At 43.7% G+C, this 21,274-nt stretch overlaps 1 protein-coding gene across 3 annotated transcripts in view; it reads left to right on the top strand.

The window, feature by feature from the left end:
• KCNMB2 (potassium calcium-activated channel subfamily M regulatory beta subunit 2) overlaps positions 1 to 21,274 on the top strand; it is a 114,414-nt gene that overhangs the window by 25,157 nt on the left and 67,983 nt on the right. Inside the window, exon 1 of one of the 3 annotated variants that reach the window (XM_010716881.3) lies at positions 11,739 to 12,143. The exons of the other annotated variants lie outside the window; for them this stretch is intronic. The gene's annotated coding sequence lies outside the window, so the exon portion shown is untranslated. Of the gene's footprint in view, positions 1 to 11,738; positions 12,144 to 21,274 lie in introns of those variants that run through there. 3 annotated transcript variants of the gene reach the window in all.

The raw sequence follows: 21,274 nt of genomic DNA, 5'->3' as shown, positions 1-21,274 counted from the left end.
ATTAGAAGAAAATGTTTTAGACGTTCTGGGGCTGGACTCAACCTCATTGCTGCAGGCCAAATGCCATGAACATGAGGCCAGTGTTTCAGAAACAGAACAGCCTACCATGTGCAAAGAGGGAGGAGATCAGGAAATATTAGACATAATTACTCCTCAGCTATTTAATACTCAGATGAGGTGATGGGAAAAGTCTTCTGTAATAGCTGAGTTCAGGCAGCTGATATATGCTGTGGTGTCATCTTTGCTGGCTTCCTCTCATTCTGAGGCATCTACCAGATGGACAGAAACCTTTTACAATTTGACCATTTGACTTGAAGCAAGCTCTCACAGTAAAAGATAATCTGCCAAAACAGCAAAAGAGAGTGAACTGTTTTCATTGCATCTACTTTTAACAGCAACAAAGAAGGCAGCTCAGTCACGTCCAGCAGCCAAGGTCAACATGACCTTGGGTTTGAGCAGCACCCCCTGCCCACTCTAGTGGAGTAGGGTAATTCTGGACTGCTGGGGATCTCAAGCACTCCACAGACACTGCCTGGCTTTACAAATATCTTCAGCAACAGAAAAATATTTGCTATACAAATAAGCAAACTGAAACACTAGAAAAAAAGTTTTGCTCAGTAAGTCAACAGAACAATCGGTGACTGCAGAAACAGTGACTGCCAATTCCTCTTTTACCTACAGTCTCCTTGAGGCCAAGCCAAGCAAAAATGTCGGTGTCCACGTTCACACATTTTACACAATGACAAAAGATGGCAATGAATCCTCTATCACCAGAGTAATCCCAAACGGTGTTCCCAATATCCGTGAACAATTAACGATCAATTTCTGAAGTGTTTTCTTTCTCTAGAGCAGCTCTTTCTTGGAAGAAAGCTTGCAGTAGAGTCAGGAGAACAGGTTTTTTTCCTTCCATAACCCAGGGGTGCAGGATCACCCCAAGACATCTGTACTGGGATGATGATTGCAGACCCAGTGTTGCACCTTTGATGCCCTGAGCTCTTGGATCTCATGTAGAAAGTGCCTGAAAATATGAGCCTGAAGTTATTCATGCTGAAAAATGGGCCTGGGTCTTTTTTTTTTCCTACTTTTAAGTACCCAGTTTCTGTCTTCTGGGTCTTTTTCATTCTTCTATCTGCTATTTTTTGTCAAAAGGCAAGATTTGTGCCCTTTCTTTGACACAATTTTTTCAGTTCCTCTGAAAAAAGAGAAGCTGCGCTGTCACTGACAAAGGACCATAGGAGCGATTCTGTGTTGCTCTCTCTGCTGGAGAAGCACTCGTAGGTGTCACCCAGCACCTAAGGAAGGGATACTTGACACAAGATCTTCACCTCTCAGAAACTGTATTTTCTGCAGTGATCACAAAACTAGGCTTATTTTCCATCTTTAACCTGTGACACACAGAAGCTTCCCAAATTCAAGTGCTTGCTCTCCTGAAGTGCCAGGTACTTCTCAAGCGCTGATAGTACCTGGACTCTAACTTGCCCACTTTTATTTCCATTTCAGACATTCAGGCTGCTTGGATACTGCACAGTATACCGCATGGCTTGAACTTGTTAAAAGAAAGCATACAGACACTTCCAGGAACAGTCAGTTCCCTTTCCTTCCTAACTTAATTATGACAGCAATTTGATGGACTCTGTGAGTACCTTTATGCCCCGAAGACAGGACCTGCTGGGGCATGAGTTGAAAACACGCTTGCTTGGATAAGAACAAGTATTTGAGTGGCATCCTTGTTGCTTCAGTCACTCTTAAGAAAGTGTGTCAAGAGGTACTTTCATGAGTACATGGCATCTCAACCATGCTGTTGCTCAGCTCGCCTTTCTTACATGAGCTAAGGAGACATCTACTTTGTGCCAGCAGAAGGAGAACTTTTCACTGTGCTCCATAAGGCTTCTGTTACTCTGCTGTAGCCCTGCTACCCTTTGGGATGCATCGTTGTGACATGGAGCTAAGACTTTTTGCAGCAGACATGAGCAAGCTTGGTTGAAGTGCCAAGCCCCGAGATGTGCAGAGCATCAGCTCTGCCCTGAGTGCTCTTTGCATCCTTGTGCCATAGTGGTGCAATCTGCAGGAGGCTGCAACCACACAAGCCATAGCCATGCAGGGTTGGGTGCACAGGAGGCTGTGCCTACGTACCCTGAGAGCACTGGCCTGCAAACAGCACTGCAGCAGAGCAGCAGCCATCTGCAGCAGTGTGTATCTTCTGCAGGTGCCACAGCTCCGTGATGCTGCCTGGCTCAGTGCTGCTCCCAAACCAGAGCAGCAGGAGCAGCAGCAGCTGGAGGTCACTTAGCAAGAGCCCAAGGAACAAGAAGGGGGAAGGACTGCCACTGCTCCACCTTCTGCTGCTGCTGTTTGCTTGAGAGTTGAAGCTCAGACCAGTTCTATTTTCAGGATTTAGATAAAAATTCTGGGCACAGGTCATGAATCTTTCAGCTGCAAGGAAGCCTGACTCCTTTTTTTCCTGTGGGGCAGGAGCAGGAGTGCAGCCAAGCTGCCTGGCTGGAGTACCCTGCATTGAGCAAGCCTTCATCCAGGGGACAGAAAGATGCTGACACTCACAGATGTGCACACTGGGGATATTCTCACATGGACTCACAGAGCTGGCCTTCAGTTGGTAATTTTGCACCACAGACAGGGGCAAAGTTTCTCCTCCGAGCCCTCCTTCGAGTTCTCCTCAGCCCCTGCCCTGCAGGGTTTCTCAGAATTGCTGTGAATCAGAAGCCCTCATGGCAGGATGAGAAAAGCAGCAGACTGGGAGGGGGTTCTGCGTCACTGAACCCAGTCACAAGTCACCATGTCACAAGATCTCTTTCAACCAGCAGTGAAGCTGTCTCGAAGCTAGTTTGTTTTTACCTCCACTTCTTTTTCAAAAGAACTGATCTGGTGCCTCATTCTTCTGATGTCTGGAAACCTCAGAATTTCCACCTCCTAAGTATATCCATGACCCATTTATACCTATTTGTTCCTGTGCCAAAGCTGGCCTTCAGTTTAAATCTCTCTCCTCACTCTCCAGTGTTAACTTTACATTTATAGACAGCAATCACATCACTCCATGCCAGATAAAGGCTGCGCCTGCTGCATTTCTCTGCAGCTGATCCTACTTTAGCACACCTTTTCTGAATGAGTGTGCCAGGACTGCCTGCTACTCCACGTGAGGCCTCTTCAGCCCTGGTTCAGCAACTCTCAGTGCTGGATTTCACATCAGTAATGCATGATGTGATTCCCATGAGGAATATAAACTCCCGTGAGAATCATAAATGCCATCAACCTCTCACAGCAACTCTAAAAGAGTCCAGGGGCAGCCACTGCATCCCAAACTTTCCCCAATCCATTCTATATTTTCCCTGAGCCATCAGTGACTTTCAGCACAATTCCACTAATCTCTGTTCCCTCCAGTTTGACCAAGCTTTTCACTATGTCATGTACTGAAGTCCAGAGAGATTAGATAGAAGTCCAGAGAGATTGAATCTACTGCACTCTTTTATCAAGAAAATAAATTATCTTATCAAACAAAAGAATCAAATTAATGTGATCCAATATGCCTTTGCTAAACCTACGTTGCATTCGTTCCATCAAAATCAGTCGTTTTCTTTCGTAAAGATTTTTATAACACTGAGGTCAGACAAACAAGCCTTTAGTCATATTGATCATACATTTCTCTCATAACATGCAAAGCAGGTATTATACAGAATGGTAGTGGGATCCAAGCCCTGTCTGGAGATAGATTCCCTACATATTGACTCCAGCAAAGACAGATCAAAAAAGCAGCTAACCTCTATTACGTACTTTGCTGGTGGCTTTCTTTTTTTTAAATGTTTGGAGTGTTCTACATTTGTTACTTCAAAAGCGGTTTACAGTCGGGCTTTTGCAGTGCCGAAGTACAGAATCAGGGTGTAAGAAACAAACAAAGTTCTAGAAAACCAATGTAAGACCTGTATTTCCACACGACCAGTGGAAACAAAATACAATATACCTTCCCATGGCGATGAGGGAATCTGTTCCCTAAAACATATCAGAGAATTGTACCCAGAAGCGGATGATTAGAAATGAAAGTAAATTGGAGAATTTTACATGTGTTTTACTTGGGTTTGCTCCAAAGACTTCTGGGTGGTGCAGCTAACAGGCTGTTAGGTATCCACAGCTTTCTGGCTGGGGATCTAATTCTTAAGCAGCTCTATTTTCTTTGGTAACTCCTAGAAAAGGACATAGATTTGTGGACCTGATAGGTGCCCGTGTGCTGATTTTATGTCAGCAAGTTATTCAAATCCTCATTTTCGGCACCCAGGGCAGGATGCAGGGGCACTCAGGCCATTTCAGTCACTCATGAGGCAGACCTCCAAGCCGTGTCGTACAGGAATGCAATATGGCATTTTACTACTTGTTTGTGCTACATGCAAACAGTAAAGTTGATGAGTTAATGAAAATTAAGAAAAATGAGGGCATTTCACTCCAGCTGCACTAGGATTGTTTCAAACAGCCTTGCATGGACAATTAACCTCCTGCTCCTATTACAAAAAAGAAATGAATGGTCAGTGGCTGGAATTAGAGAAAGTAATGAAACTGAAATATGGTTATTAACAAAGACAGACCCTGAAAGAATACCAGAGTCCAGCCAAAAGTTCAGCTATATTTGAACCCAACTGCAGAGAAAAACCACACTTAATTTTAAATGTTTCACAAAACATTTTTATGAATCTAGAAAGGAAATTTTAGCAAATCTGATTTTGCTGGATAAAAAGAAGATCTTGTCAAAATTAATCCAATTCAGATGCCAGCAAAGGGGGAAATTTCCTTCTCGTTTATATTCCTGTCAGCCCACTGAAATCAGAAGAGCTTCAGGAAAGTTAAAGAATTCCTTTGTAAAACTGTATTGCCCGACAGCAAAGGAGCTGAGACATACATTTAGGTGGCTCTCCCATCGTACTCAAACATTATTGAGAGTCATAAAATGAATGAAAGATCTCTGGAGCAAAATCCCACTTTGGGTTTTAAGTTTTTAAGAGTAAAATGTTTGTCCATCTAGAGTCAGGAACTAGAGCAGAGAATATGTCACATATATATCATACCAAATATTTAGATGTAGAATCTTGTTCCTTTATTTCATTAAAGATGGCTATATTAAAATTAACAACATGAAATATCGTCAGAGTATCTCAAACTTTTCATATGGGCCAAGGAATGTTCCAGTAGCTAAAATACCAAGGGGCTACTGAAATAAAGTGTATCAGTAATTGTGGACAGTGTCTTTTTGTTCAGTGTTTGCTCTTGACACAACAGTGCAGTGCCTGGCAGGAAATCCTGAAAGGACTGAGCTGTCCAGAACAATTAATACCTGTGGTTGATTTATTTGTGAAAGAGGGAAGAATAAGCATATCTTCAGTGCTGGGACTCAAAACTGTGTTCCTCATCTTGGTGTATGGGAAAAGCATCACTTACTGCAAGTTCAGTAGCACCTATTGGCGCCGGGTCAACGATCCTCACATTATCCCAGGTTAGGCATGGCCACATTCTGTTTTCACATTGGTTTGCTGCATCAAGGGTTACTAGAAATATAAGCATGAAAGCTAACTAAAGGAAATCCTATGACATCTGGCTGCTTTCACTGCCACTGAGCATTATTTGAGGGAGTAAAGACTTTCTGGGCCTGTTTTTCAAATTGTTTCTATTGTCTCTCCACTAAGACATAGGCAGAGGCTGTGGGCTCAGGCTGGGAGCCCTGCAATAGAAGCATAGGACTTGGGTCCTGTCAGATGAATCCAGAGGCAATGTATATTTTAGGCAGTTAGCCCCTCACAACAGCAGGGACATGTTCCACAGCTCGCAGAGTGTCTTCTTTGCCTACCAAGGTTATTTGTAAGAGTCCCAAAATAGAGCAAGTACAGACACAAGAATTTAGAGAATCTCAAAACTTCCCAGAGCAGAGGAAAGGTCAGGTTACGGGTGAATTGATGGACAAGTTGTTCCTTTTACTTTGTTCTGTTTTTAATATTACCTAAGTAGAGAAATGATGAAACATTACCTCAATAGGCATAATGAGTGCAAAATAATTTGAAGCAGATGTAAACAAATAGTGTTAGGTAATTAAAAACTGAGATAACTCACTGGCTAAATTCCTCTGGAGTCCTCTTCACTGCAGCCTTTGATGATACATTAATATTTTATACGCAAGATTGAAAAACCTATCAGTGAGGATGAAAAGCACAGATTTCTTTTGTCAATGGAAAAAGTGTGTTTATGCCAAAGGAGTACCCCTCTGGCCTGTGATAAAGGCAAAGCTTTATCATTCTACATTTTCTCTTAGAAAGCATCAGTTTGGTTCCCAAACACCTTTTTTTTTTTGTACCAAGTCTTTTATCCATCCAAGTTCATCCCATGTCCTCAGCAGTTGTGATGGCAGGGAATATGAGGCAGCTCTGTGCAGGCGCAGTAAGTTTTTCACATATGGGAAATAACTTCATATACAGCCCATATATCTTTGGAGATACACATTTCAGACCGAACATTGACCCCAGTGGTATAAATCTGTAATGACTCTACTGCAGTAAGCACAGTGAAATCCCACTAGTCACTCCTGGTTTATAGAGGACCACTGAGAGTTTTGGACCCTTGGAGAATTTTTGATATCTACATATCCACATACGTTTTAGTTTTTAGCCAAAGCTCAAAAAGCACTTTATTAAGCAGAGCAGTGCCATTATTTCTGCCTTACAGATTGGGAAGCTGAGGCATGGCACTACAAAACAGCCCCTCCACAGTACAGCTCCCAGCTCCCAGGGCATTTACCCCTCCGACCCCACACCACATCACTGTTTCAATAAAAATGGCCTCATTCAACACAACAGTCACTTTCCCTCCTGCATTGCATCTTCTCTCCACGACTTGATCCTTAGTACCTGGAGTGCAGAGCTGAGCACACAGCACCAAGTCATCAAAGGCACTAGAACAGAAACATTTCGCTGATGCAAAAGACCTTTCAAAAAGAGAGAGAATGAAAATAGAAGCATGAGCTTCATCAGAGAAATGACTATTCCACCAAAGCAAAGCAGTAGCTGAATAAAGAATAAAAGCAAGAATAGATTAAAGGAGATACTTGAATCCCGAAGAAAGGAGAGCATTGCATAGCAAATGATTTGCAGGGGGTAGAAAAAAAGGGCGAGGGATCAATTCTTGAGCAATATTTTGATGAAGTTGCTGGAGAAGTAAAATTACTGTAGGAATAGGATAATGTGGATAGAGAAAGCCAGCACGAAGTGGAAAAGAATCAGCTAGACGCTATATATAAAATCAGAGAGCATCTAAGTGGCCTATTTGTTTTTTTCAGTGGAAGGTGAATAACACAACGAGTTACCCATCACAAAGCATGGAAATCACAGCAGAGATGATTGGGACACTGCTTCTGGAAATAACTGAACAAAGAAGAAACCCCTCTGATCATGGCATTCCAGGAGAGGAGTAAATTGGGAGAATTGCACGCAGAGCTTAGGCCAACATGTGCTGCAAATGTTTGAGCAGTAATCCATTGCTTAACAAATGGGAAAGCAGCAGGCAGCAATTGCTGCTCAGCAGAACTGTTCAGAGCAGGAAAGCATCCCTGCCCAATGGCTGCACACAAAATCAGGCTCTGAGAGCACTGCTGCTGAGCCCCAAACAGAGCAGAGTAAAATCACCAGAGCATGAAATTCTGCTGGAATTACTCTCCACGCACCTTGGATACTGGCCCCAGCAACTGAGTGTGCATCCTCAGATACATATTTTACTGCCCTTTAAGCAGTAAACATCCACTGGGCCCAGCAAGCAGCATTGTGCAAGCAGCCTGTTTTGTTGGATTCTGTTTTGTTGCTGCTCAAACTCACAGTCAATCTTCAGTGATTTACTGAGGAGGATTGGGCACACCAGAAATCATTTTATTTCATCATCTCTGCCAAAGGAATTCAATAGTTTACACTACCCGCCATTGTGAAAGATGCTGTTCGAGTCTGAATGTCCCCTCCGGGTAATCATAAAAGGATGCCTGACTTGTATCTGAGCAGAAAAAATAGCGAAGCCCCTGTTTGCACCAGCAGGAGAGGGGAAAAGGATTATTCTGATGTCTTTGCTGATAGCTGTCTCGGACATTTCCCATCTCTGCTGTTCCTCAGTACCATTGATGGCTATAGACATTATTACAACATGTGAATGCTTTGACGTTTCTGAAAATTAGCTGTGCCTTATGGTATATTTGATTAGTGTAACATGCAACTGGTAAATATTAACCTGGAAGCACAGGAAGGCAGCAAGCTCTTGGAGACAGAAAGTGATGGAAGGGTTAAGCTGCCTTTATTTTTACCAGCAAGTATACATCCTCTGTTCCCCATCCACCCCCGTAAAGTACAAAATGTAGCAGATGTTTGTGAACAGCTAGCCTGATCTATCAGCCTTTACATAAATGAAGGCTGAGTTACTGAAGGAGAAGGGAGAATAATGTTTACAAGAGAAGAGCAAGAAGATTTCCGACACCTGGGCAACTTAATGATGGCAGATGGCAAAAGCTGAAGGCAAAGAGAAGCAGCAACGTGCACCAGCAGCTGTCGAACAAATGGGGAGGAGGAAGGCCTCCTCCGAAACTACGCGGGAAGGATTTAATACCTGCAGTTGGGTGAGAATGAGAGCGTCGATATGCAGAGAGAGGAGCCCGTGCTTTAACTCCTCAGATAACTATCATCAGAAGTACCCAATGGATTGTCAACCGAGGAGATTTTCACAGCAAGAAGCCATCTATTTGCATCAAATAGTGTCAGCCTGCAAGGCAGAGACTTCTGGGTCATTTAACAGTGCTCCAGATGTACTCATTTTCTCCGAGGCGAGAGGCTCAAAAAGAGCAATGTGAGAAAGAGCCAGTCGGCATGGAAAGGGGACAATCAAGCAGCATGTGGAAGTGATTAACCACTTGTGAAAGGTAACTCAGTTAATGGACAGAGCAGCAGGACACCTGGCTGTCTGTGATGCTCAGCACAACAGAGACTGCAGGACTGGGGCCAAACACAGGACTGCAATTCGCCATCAGGAAACATTTCTGGCTATGTGCTAGTGCTGTACATTACGACCAGTCACCCGGCAGCCTGGCTGAGTGTGTGCACTCTAAAGCTGCAGCAGACACAGGTGTTGACTACTGCACCACAGGAAAGAGAATGGAGAGCAGCTAGAGGTGTAAATGAAGGCACTGACATCAAATGACTTTCTTAGTAATTCTTCAAATTCATCAAAAAGCCAGCGGTGGGATTAAAATGTGTAGCCAAGATCAACATGGGGATTTTATCTTCCCCCATGTTGGACTCACCCTTTCTATGGAATATTTGCCATCAGCAAAGCTCAGTTCTGACTTCAGGCTCCATGAAGCCCAAGAGTATCTGGATGTGCATGACAGAACTTGGCCTCTTTTAAAGTATTACTCTGGCTAAAACTAACTTTACTGTCTAAAACTCTCTGAAAGGAGGTTATAGCAAATTGGATGTTAACCTCTTTTCCCGGGTAACTAGTGATAGGATGAGGAGTAATGGGCTTAAGTTGCACTAGAGAAAGTTCAGGTTGGATATTACGAAAGATTTATTCTCTGAAAGAGTGGTGAGGTATGGCATAGGCTGCCTAAGGGAGCGGTGGAGTCACCATCCCTGGAGGTGATCAAGAAACATGGAGACATAGCACTGAGGTACTTGGTCAGTGGGCAGTACTGGTAATAGACAAACCATTGGACTAGATGATCTTAGGAGTCTTTTCCAATCTTAATGATTCTATGATTCATTTATGCTGTAATTATACATTCTTAATGCACAGTGTTACCTGCTGTGCATGTTGCATCTGCAGCCTGCCAGTCTAACACTGTGCTGACCCAGCATGGAAGAGCCATCATCATTGCTCCAATGTCTTCAGCACGTGGCTCACACCAAGTACCTATGGATTAACAAGTCTCCCTGCTGCTGTTTCAAATGCAGACATGTTTTGAAAAGCACGCAGCAAGTGAGTAGAAAGAGTGCTGTCTGATAGGTATGCAATTTCAAAACAAATTTGTAATATTCCTAGAGAATTTATCACCACAGGAGGAGAAAAGGTTATTGTATGTGTAACCTGCAGCTCTAATTGTATTGTGTACTTCCCTTGTGCAATTAGAAACGTGTAACAGAGAGTTACACTTCCTAGTTACATTTCTATCAAATTCTTGTTATAATTAGGATGACTCATAATGAAATTATGCATTATTTGTTCCATTTGTTATATTGTTTGACTTAAAATCAGCATGCAAACTTCAAATCTCCTGAATTCTTCCTCTCCTTGGTTGTTTCCTACATGCATATTAGTCGGAAACATTTTTAAATTGTTGCAATTCCTTTGCAAGCTTTCCTAGAGAGGGTTTGCTGCAGACCATGGCCGTTGATATACAGCTTCCTCTGACAGTTGCACCTGTTGTCAGAGTGACTTTAAATTATCACAAAGGGTCTCCTTTGGGATCACCATGGCAGGGAAGTCCAGGGGTTCTTTACTGACCACGTGAGGGGAGCTGAGAGCCATCCATTCTTAATGAGCCACCTTGCATATACGCAGACTGGGAACAGTGCAAATAGATGGCAACGATCCGCTGCTACAGCCTGCCAGTAAACAAAATTGTCTCCACTTCAGCACTGAAAGCTCTCAAGGGTCACCAACAAAGTCAGAACCCCCAGGTCTGTGCAATTCCAGCAGGAATGTCTGATGGCTCTTGAACTGCTGTGCCATCCCACTCACAAACCAATGGCACAGTGAGCCCCTAAGTGAGACAGGTGTGCATTGCTCAGGACAAGGAGAACTTTTCTTTCCTTCCCTCTTTCTTCTCCCTTAAGGGTAAGTTTAGTGCTTAGGAAGATGCTGGATAGGTGGCAGAGGAAGATTTCTTTAAATGATCACAGAGCAGGAATTGTCACCGTGCACAGTACGTTTGTTTTAATCTTAGGGACATGGACTGAATGGTACCAAAAAGTCAGGCAGGTGCTAGTGGGAAGCAGAGTGCCAAATGCCTCAGGCTGCCTCCAGCCTCTGTGCCACTGCTGCTGGAGGTGGCTTTTCCTTTTGTCCACTAGGGACCACACTGGGACCAGCAACTCCGGACTGACGGCAGATGTTATCCAACGAGTTTTGATCTGTCCTCATCAGACTGGTTATGAAGTAGCAGCCAAGGAGCAAAGAGCTCAGCAGGGCAGTAATATTTCTGACCTGGGATTTAGGGATGCACGCAGATGTACTGAAAACAGCAGTCTAGTAGCATCCTGCTACAACCCCTCTTCCACACACCACAAATACAACACTGTTTGTGTTTCTTCCGTTCATCACTATCCCGCATCCTGTCAACTTGCAAATTTAGATTGCAAGACCCTCTCTGCAAACGGTATTTTATCTTTTGGGAAGCGCAGCCTGCTTCTGTCCCATGTAATTCCAGCCATTGGCACAGTCCCCACATCCCCTTGCTCCCCTCCTGCTTCATCTGCCCCACGGAGCTCCGAGAGCTCTCAGCTCCCCACCTCCCAGCTCAGCCCCACTCAGGTGCTGCTGCCCTCATTTTGCTGCTTGCATCGGTTTCAGGAGCTCCAGTCCTTCCCTTCCCCGGAGCGGCTTTCCCCTTAGTTTCCAAACAATGTGTGAAGCCCAGTTCCGCAGGCACAAGAGCCTCAGTGAGTTTAAGGATGACTGAAGCTATTTCCTCTCCCGGGGAGGTTTAAAAGCCGCGGGGGGATGCGTGGGGTGAGAGCGATCGCTGCGTTTCCAGCAGCCGCCCTCTCCCAGCACTGAATCACGGCAGGAGCAGTGTGCCCAGCCTGGGTGAAGCAACCCTCCCGAGAGCAATGCCTTAAAGCGCTGCAAACAGCCTTAAGTGCGCCGGAGATAACTAATTTCAAGCATGGCTGTCTAGTGTGCCTGTCATTCCCATTGTCCTTCCAAACTATCTCAGACATTTTGAGCGGGGAGCACCCAGCTATGAGTTAGTAGGGGTTGTGACACCGATGGTCCAAAGGGGTTGGAGCACCGGGAGGGGACGATGACAGCGCTTAACAACTGGTGGCACTTTGGAGGATACGGCTGGAGCTCTGTTTATTAACAATTAGGCTTCGCCTCGGAGGAAGATGTGACAGCTGTCGGAGGTAGGATTTGCATGCGAGACAAAGGGAGCTGTTGCTGCTGGGTGCTCCGGGTTGTGCAGCCAGGTGGGGGCCGGGAGGGCCGGGCTGCGGGGAGCGGTGCCGCCAACACTGGGGTTTCTGGCAGAAATGTCTCGGGGACAAAGCGGCTCCAGAGTCGTTCCCGCTGCGTGTGCGCTCCCGTGAGCGGAATGCATAGAGGTCATGCGGGAAACACTTCGCCCCTCACCTACCGAACCGCTTCTGGGGTGGAGAGGGGAGGGTGCCTTAAAATAAAGGGAAGGGGAAAGCGACAGACCTGTCAGCTGGAGGAGGCTGCTGTTAACGTGGAAAATGTGTCTGGTGTGCTACTGCTGTCATTTGGAAAGGGGAAAATGAAAAGGGGCTGGATTTTTCCGGTGAGGAACTCCTTGGGTTATAACTTATTACAAAAAAAGAAACCACAAAACATAGCGTGTCCATCCATTTTGCGTAATCAAAGCTTCCTCTGCACTGTTGACATTGTTTTGCTGGATGAGAACTGTAGTTTCAGACAGGAGGGAGGGCTCCCTGCTGTGCTGCTGCCAATCCCTGCCACCCCCCTCCATAAAACAGCGGTGTGGGGAGAGAGGTGATGAGTGCTCTGCTGGGTACCCAAAGGGCTGCAGCCAGGGCTGGGGACTGGAGAAATGCTCAGCAGTGTTACAGGAACAGCCTCTGGACAAGGCTGGTTTTGTCTCAACCGAAGTCCTGGAGGAGATATGCAAAGTTGGGAGCCTCGTGGACTTTTTAGCGATGTGCTCGTTTGGCTTTGCTAGACCAAAAAATGTCCAAACCTCAGGGTCAGGTCTGTACAGCAGAACAGGTCTGTGTGTGGCCCTGCTCATTGCTGGGCTGCAAGTTTATGTATTTGCATTTGTGTGTATCACCAGGATAAGTAGCAGGAACTTAATGAACAAAAACCTTATATAGGTGCATATGCAGCACCAGTATTTTTGGGGTGTGTGATGTGAGTGTGACTTTCCCTGGGCTGATGAATTGTTTCTACTTGCGCATTAAAGTTTCAAATTCCCAAACAGCAGAGAGACTTCAGAGTGAGAGGTATTTAGCAACAATAAAATGCTCTGCTTGCGGAAATGCTTCTCACAGGAGCTATTAAAAATGCACTTAAAGGAGCTGAGAGTCATGTCTTGCAGCAAGGGATATAGTACTGCTCACTCTGCTAAGTATAAAAATGAAGGCTGTGATATCATTTTAAACCTACTTCAGTGTGGGTGTCTACAGGCATACTTTACAACGCTGTTGTTAAATGCTCACAACTTAGAGAATTCTGGTAGATTGAGTGTTTTCATTACAGCTTCATTAAAAAAAGGATTCCAATGTAGTAGGGACTCACAGAGGAATCCGAATTTACTCATCCTAACAAACATTCCATTTAAGGAGAATTTCAATGATTATAGCAAGCAAACTTTATGTGGGTCATGGTGTCACTCATTTGAAAATGATATACCGATGACAATTTAACAACAAAAGTGCCACATGCCTTCAGTCACAGCAAATACAGTTTGTGCCAAAGGGAAGCAATATTGGCTTGGGAACAATGAGAATTCCCCCTAAGAAATACAACTTAAAAATATTCAGCATCCAAGCAACAACTTTTCAGCCAAGCACATTGCTTTGCATTACAGACTGGGGGAAAAATCATTTCAACCTATGCTATCTACACTACCACGTAGTACAAAATGATAATAGGGAAAAATTTCTCTCAAGAAAATGTTCCCAGGAGTTTGCAATATGGCTTAAAGAGATGTTATGCAGAGATATTGAACCTGTGTCAGAAACGAGCAAGCAGAAGTCAAGCACCCATCTTTTCTTCTCCATCTGCCTTTTATCCAGAGGCTTTGGCAATTTTACTTTTTTACTTTCCATCCTTCAGGGCCTTGGGCAATCCCCAGCCTCATTGTATCATAGGCAGTGGTTCTAGACCTGTGAGACAGTGTACCAGTGAACATGTAGCTGGTGGTGCTTAGGGAATGAGGCTGCACGTAGAGTTCAAGAAAAGGGAAAATGCAAAGCAAACTTTTGTTGCAGGAGTAGGTTCATATTTCAGGTGTTTTCGACTGTAAATAAGGTATATTGCAAATCCCATGATTCAAAACTAAATCTGCTTTTAGAACTATTCCAGATGAATTTGCCACTTACAAAAACGTCTGCCAGTAGCAAATATCCATTGGTTTGAGAGCCTGTCAGAAGCAACTCCAAATCTCTTCATGCTCCCTGTGCTCCACCAATGCACAGCAGATAATGAAGTAACCTGCATCAGATTGATTCACTGTGCTGAGAAACAATTTCACCGTTTTCTCCAAAAGCTGAACGAGTTCTTTATGCTATGAATCTCACTTGTCCTTCTGCTTTATGAATCGCCTCTGGAGCTCATGCAATTTTCTAATTTATTTATTTGATATTATTTGGGAATTTCATCAGTGAATAACACTTGGCTGGCAGATCTTTTGGGAACAGCAAATGCTTGCAAATTCATACTGCGTTGCCTACTTTAGTCATGTGGCGTTCCTCGGGTAGATGATTTGTGTAACTAACTAACCAAGTGAACTGCATATTTTACAACCAAGCGAACAATTTCATCTTGGATTCCCATCACTATCTGAGCAGTCAGGTTTAAAGTTCCTGTCTTGCGAGGAGTCATACAAGCAACACATAAGTGCTGAAGGGCTCCCACCAGGCAGATGTGAGAGCCGGGTTAACAGCTTTCAGATACATATGAATATTCATGGCAAATGTTTGAATTCTTGCAGCTTTGCTAAAAGGAACAGTCAGCATCATCCACTGCGCACGGCATGGGCCACTCTCTCGCAGTGCTTGCGGAGTGTTAACATTATGAGACAGGGTCTGGCACAGCATGAACAAGTAAATATGCCCTAACGATTTTTAGCGATGAAGCTGGTGAGAGGAGGTCATTACCTCCAGGTTCCTGATCGCAGCAAGCGCAGGCGAGGGCAGGACCCGGAGCTGTCCTCCCCTGCGGGTGCTGACTGCGGGGACAGGGGTGACGTGGCTCAGTGTTGTCATGCAGGGCGCTGACGGCATGCCAGGGAGATGTGGAGGAGCTGTGAAGCAGCAGACAGAAAGGAAACTAACTAACATCTGGTGTATGGCTGAAAAGCAGGGAAAAGCAGTTGGGCGAAGAGTTTCAGTCAAGTGGTTTTTCTCAGACAGAAAAAAAGCAGCTGTCAAAACACCAAGCTCTTTTGACTCAGAAACAAATGAGGAGAAGGTTATAGAACAGAGATGTATTTGCCTTTTGAACTAATTTTGTACTATACTTTTATCAAATAGGAAACCTTAGGTCTCTTATCAAGTGTTTGTATAGTTCAACTACTTCCCCACTGTATGTAGAACAAGCCAGGTGCCTGCTGAATGGTCAGGACTGCTGTACCAGCACTGAGACAACCAGCAGTGTGACTCCCTATTTTGTTGGCTCTTTCCACCCTTTCAGTAATTTTGAACCTCAGTGATCCTACATATCCTTATTTGTTTTAAAAGCAGAAACAAGCTTGAACAGCACACAGCAAACAAGCCATGCACCAACAGTCACTGTGGGCAGTACCTGTGCATTTATGTTGTCAGGGCACATACAGTGCCAGATTAGTGCTGCTTGGGGAGAGTAATAGAACTAGAAGAAATAGGGAAACCAAAAACAAAGAAAACAAAGAGGATCTTTGCTACAAAAAAATTGATTTCATGTCTGGGGTGAAATCCCAACTTAAAACTCCTCTTGGATAGTGCTAAAACTCCTGCTATGTCTCTCTCTTCAAATACTGCTTTTGCTTTCTTAGTATAAAGCTGACCTATTGGCCACGGTTAGCCCATATCTGTGCTTGTTCCAGGCAAGATAGTTTTCTATAGACCATTTATAAAGCAGTAGTTCATTTTTAAAGAGAAAACAGAGAAATCCCAGCTTGTTCTGCCCTCATTGCTGGGTGCCATATTTGCATCTCTGATGTTCCCATGGCAAGTTCTGCAGGGACACCCAGCAACAATCCTGGAGCTATAGCATCTTCTGCCAAGATCCCAGAAAGTTTAGAGGCAGCAACATAGCTGTTAGTGAATGGAAGTTCCCCACTGTTTGTTTATCATCCATTTCTGCAGCTCTGCAGGCATAACTTGTCAGCTCTGAGGCACTCAACAGTCTTTCAAAACTACTTCAGTAAACACACAAGTTCTTTAGGTAACCATTTGCATGAGAGCTTGGCCAAAACCTCACTAAAACCTTCAGTCTTGCCTGCTGGCCCCTTGGCACTGGCCTGCCTGCAAACTCCCCAAGGAACTGAGAGATACAAAAGCAACAGAGAAGGTATCCTTCAGGAGAAAGAAGGAAAATAGCTGGCGATGTTAGATGACCCTAAAGCACTAATGGGGGTTATGACTACATCCCCAGGCAGTGGATGTGATGGGCATCTGGCAGCTAGGACCAGCCCCAGCCACCCCCAAGTACTTGGACATTTTATTGTTCGGGAACATTCAGCATTTCTCTTGCTAGCACGCCACTGAGTTGCCCTAAATCAACCACCACCAGAAGTATTTTGAAGACCAGAGGAGACAAAAGACTATTTGTCCCATTTCCTCACCTCCCTGTCTGGATCAGAGATCAGAGTGAGTGAGTTTCTGTGTAAGTCCAACATGGTCCATCTCCCAGTGTCACTGTCCCAGCAGGAGTCCCTGCATGGCACAGCCCTTTGTGCCTCCAAGGCCCAGTACCAGAGGAGGGCTGGGATAACATCGCTGCCTTAAAGAAGCATTGCAGAAAGCATCCAGTATATTTGGCTGTACTTTACTTGCAGACAGGCTATTTTCCACCTCAGCAGAGTGGTACTCCTTTCTGACAGCCATTAGTTATTTGCAAATTTAGATGGGCCCTATAAACATCAGGCTCCTGAGTGAATAAATAATATCTCAGAGCAATAACTTGAAATAAGTCAAACTCAGAATGGTGAGAAGGCTACTAGTATGATCCCTCTGGGACATACTCCCTACCACTTCTAATTAATATCTGGTACTTAAAGCATCACAGTCTGGTTAAATCAAAGTCAGAGGAAACAAAGGAATATAAAATCCATTGGAGACCTGTGCCTGTCTCCATCCATGGGAGCAGGCACACTCTTCAGAGCTGCTGCCAGACAGACTGACGCTGACCTCAGAAGCCATGGGTTTGAGAGCACAGCCCCAGAGACTCAGCAGCCAGGCTGCCCTTGTATTACTCCCTGTTCTCCTGCTGCCTCCCCCTTTCCGCCCCTCTACTCCTCCTGGCAAACAAAATCAGCTCACAAACAATCCAGGAAAATGTGCCTTAGTTTTGGGATGCCAGCTGGGACTCAGCAAGCATCAGAGCTGGTGCAATAAAAGCAGGAGGAAAGCAGAGCCAAGAGTGAGATGTGGGGAGCAGCATCAGCACAGCACATTTTCTGCTGAACACCCCCAAACTCCTACTTCCTAAGGATTCAATGAGCCTGCTGCAGAAACAGGCTTCAGATAACCACATCTTGACCATAGCAACATATTGCAGAGCCGAAGGGTTATAAAAGAGCTGAAGAGCAAAAAAGACCCAAGAATTTGCCTGCGCTCTTTGATTGCTGAGGCCCTTCTATCTATTGACGAGTAGCTTTTGAGCTCATATGTTGAATTCCAGAGCTGCTGTTGTGGTGATAGGGCAAGAATCGATGGCTGTGAAAAATAGCCCTTGTAGAGCCGATGTAAGGATGTCTGTTGTAATTTGGCCAAGTTTACTGATCCAGGAAATGCACATTTCAGGTGGAGAGCCTGAGTGGAAAACATCAATGCAACTAGGCCATCTATCAACCCCTCCAACAAAGCACATATACTTCAAGGAGCACTAATCCAGGCAGGGAACAAAGGAAGTTCATTTGCAACCATAGCATTTTATTAACCAGAGGATCTTGCAGAAGATGAGTGTCCTGGCTTTTTAAAACCCATTTTAATGAAGCACCGGGACATAGCATAAACTTCTGAAAACTTCTGTCTTCATTTACTTCCATATAAGACACTGATCTCACTGACAACTCTGTTCTTTGAAAGCTCTTCTGCTCTCCTATTAATTGCATGAAACATGCATTTTCCCATCTTGCAAAGATCATCCCAGGACTTTCTGGTTGTAAAGTGCAAGAAGTCCACACCAAAATCTTTTTTTAGTAGAGCTTAATTAAGACAATCCAACAATTTGTATGCAGCTGATATGGAGGGATTTTGTCACAGGTAAAGGAGTTTTGAAAAAAAAAAAAATAATGCTTTTATCTCTTCTTGCTTGCTGTTTTAGTCATATTTTAAGTGGATTAGTATAATCTTTCCTCAGCCAAACTCCACAGCCAGTCTATTCCTTCATTGTTCTAGTTTTTCAAAAAGAAAAAGACTGAAAGCAATTAATTAAAAATCTCTTCAGAGATGCATATATGAGTGCACTTATTCAAGAACTCATAAAATAACTCCACATTTAAAGACAATTTATCTAGTGCATTAAGTGTGAACAGGATGTTTTTGTTAGGTGCACCTGCCTTTAGATGGTTCCCCAAATAAATATGCTTGTCATTTAAAGATGTCTGCAGTGACTCAGCTCAGTTGGAGAGGATCCCCTTTCAAACTTGGTTTATCTTCTAGGCAGGTTTCTTTTTCATTTCTCCTGTGTGATGAAGAGGTTGATAGATTTCGAGCAAAGAGTCTTTCCCTGCTGGGACCGGGCTGTCAAAAGCCATCACAGAACTTGCAAGATACTGTTGCAACTCCACAAGTCATAATTCACCTCCACAATTATTGTTGAGTTGAAAGACAACTCCCAGCAAATTGACAACAGGAACTTTTTTTAGCAGTGTTACTCTGCCAGGCTGCAACATCATCATCTGCACACACATGGACACCCACATGGGGAACAGTACTACCATACACAGTGAAGTCCACTGACTTGAGTGAGTTTGAATAAGTAAACATCAGTTTGTTCACACCAAAGTAGTACACGTACTGTATTCAGAAACTCTTAAGGTCAATCAAAAAAGACATATTCACGTTTTGTAACATTTCTTCATTTCTTATGAACCAGATAAAAACCAAATTTCATGAATTTAGGGTGAGGGAGAAGGTCTGGCAATTGGTATGCTTGATCTCAAAGCTGTTTCCTTCCTTAACAGAAATTCAGCATATCTGTGCTGAGTGCTGTGCCTTCCCTTTTTAGTGAATATTCATTTCTGGAGTCAGTGCAGTAGACATGGTTTAGTGAGCATGGTGATGATGGATCAACAGTTCGACGAGATGATCTTAGTGATCTTCTCCAACCTTAATTATACTATGATTCTATCCTGCAAAGTACACTTTCCAGGAAGCTTAAATATGCCTGTGGAGGTTCATTAGAAGTGCTTAGCCAGTTCTTTGAGCAGCAAATCTCGAACAACAAATGAATTTCTGTACCCACTTTCTCAATGATTTCATCAATATCCTCTTCAGTCTTCATTAAACTGTTCACTGTTTGTCTACTCTTTCTATTCCCTGTTCTGCTTGCCTGTACTTAAAAAGCCTCCCATATCATAGCCTGCTGGTCAATAGCCAGATATCCAGATGATTCTTATGTATCACATTGAAAGGTGCCTTAGAAATAGCAGGGAGAGGGGAAAAACAAACAAACAAACAAACAAACCACAAAACATTGGAAGACTTCATATGTTCTTTTAGATAAATAGCAATGGTAGAGCTTATTAAATGTTTCTTCCTTTAGGGAAGCTGTGGAAGCAGCAACAGTTCAGTTTCATGGGAGAGTGCACCTCTTGCTGTTAGATTTTAGCTTCCCCCAGATAGGTCATAAGCCTGCTCAATTTCTTTGGAAGAAGCCATGCTTTCATCAGGGTTTGAAAGTTTCTGTCAGCACCCATCATTGTTCTGCCCTAACACCACTCCTCTGTCAGCCAGTTCTGTGCAGACAAGTTGTTTCTGTAAGAAGGATCAAACGTTGCTCACCTTAATTGTGTGAGAATCCCTCTGGCAATAATCAGGCTAATTGCCTCTGTGAAACCAGCTGGATTTGGCTTAAAAATTAAAGCACAAGTGCACATGTTCCTTTACAACCCCAAGACCTGGTCATTGAACATTATTTATATCTCACTCAGAAATACTCTTTTTTTTCCTCTCCTTTTAGCCAAGGAGAAAGATAGAAAGTGTTTGGCTTTCAGGAACACCTCAAATGAAAGCTAAAGCTTCTCTAAGCGGTCCCAGTTCACTGCCTCTACTTGTGCACAAATCTCCACATATCTCTAATCATTTTCACTGTCAGTCTCTGCACTCTTTTTACATCTATTAGAGAATTTATGAGTTAGGATGACTAGAAATAAAAAAGGATTCTGAGGGGAGAGCATGCAATTGATTTATGTTAATGGCATTGTAATAATATTTTCTGTAGTTTCTTTCTTTTTCATTCTGTACACAGCTAAAATGTTGATTACTTTTCTATCTCTCTCCTGCTTATCAAACAGCGATGTCCACTTAGGCTCCAAGAATTTGTTCTCAAATCTGTCTCCAAAGTGGTTAAAACATAATTAATTTAAAACCCCCCAACATATGAGAAATTGAGATAACTCCTTCCAATCAATCTTACTAGCATTCATCAATGAGTTCCACCAACTGTCACGCTGCTCATACATCTCTCTATGTGAAGCTCCTCTGCCTTCAGTAGCTTTGACATATTTAACAACTATTAATGCTAAAAAAATCACCAACCATGTAATTTCTATTGGGCTACACCAGAAGCCTTAGAAGTCCCCCAGATGTGCATGAATAAATATCACAGTCACCTGTGACAGTATCCTTAATGATTTTTGCGTTTCCTCACACTGATAACTTTCATCTCTTGTGCATATGTCAGAAATATAAAGTAGCTAAGATGCACTGGGAGTTTATAAAAGCAATCAGAGAATAAATGTTATTGCAGAATCTCGCCTTCATAACACATTCTGCCTTGAGAACTGTATTAGGTGTCAAACTGCTTTACCCTGGAGGGATCAGAATGTGGAAGTGTCCTTCAGAGATGTCAGCAAAAGATCCTGATGGAGGGCTGATGATGGCACTTGATAACCCAATAAAAGGGA

This window comes from Meleagris gallopavo, chromosome 11 (genome assembly GCF_000146605.3).
Source record: "Meleagris gallopavo isolate NT-WF06-2002-E0010 breed Aviagen turkey brand Nicholas breeding stock chromosome 11, Turkey_5.1, whole genome shotgun sequence".
Taxonomy (NCBI): domain Eukaryota; kingdom Metazoa; phylum Chordata; class Aves; order Galliformes; family Phasianidae; genus Meleagris; species Meleagris gallopavo.
Note: the sequence above shows the minus strand (reverse complement) of the source record. Positions and strands in the feature narration are given on the sequence as shown.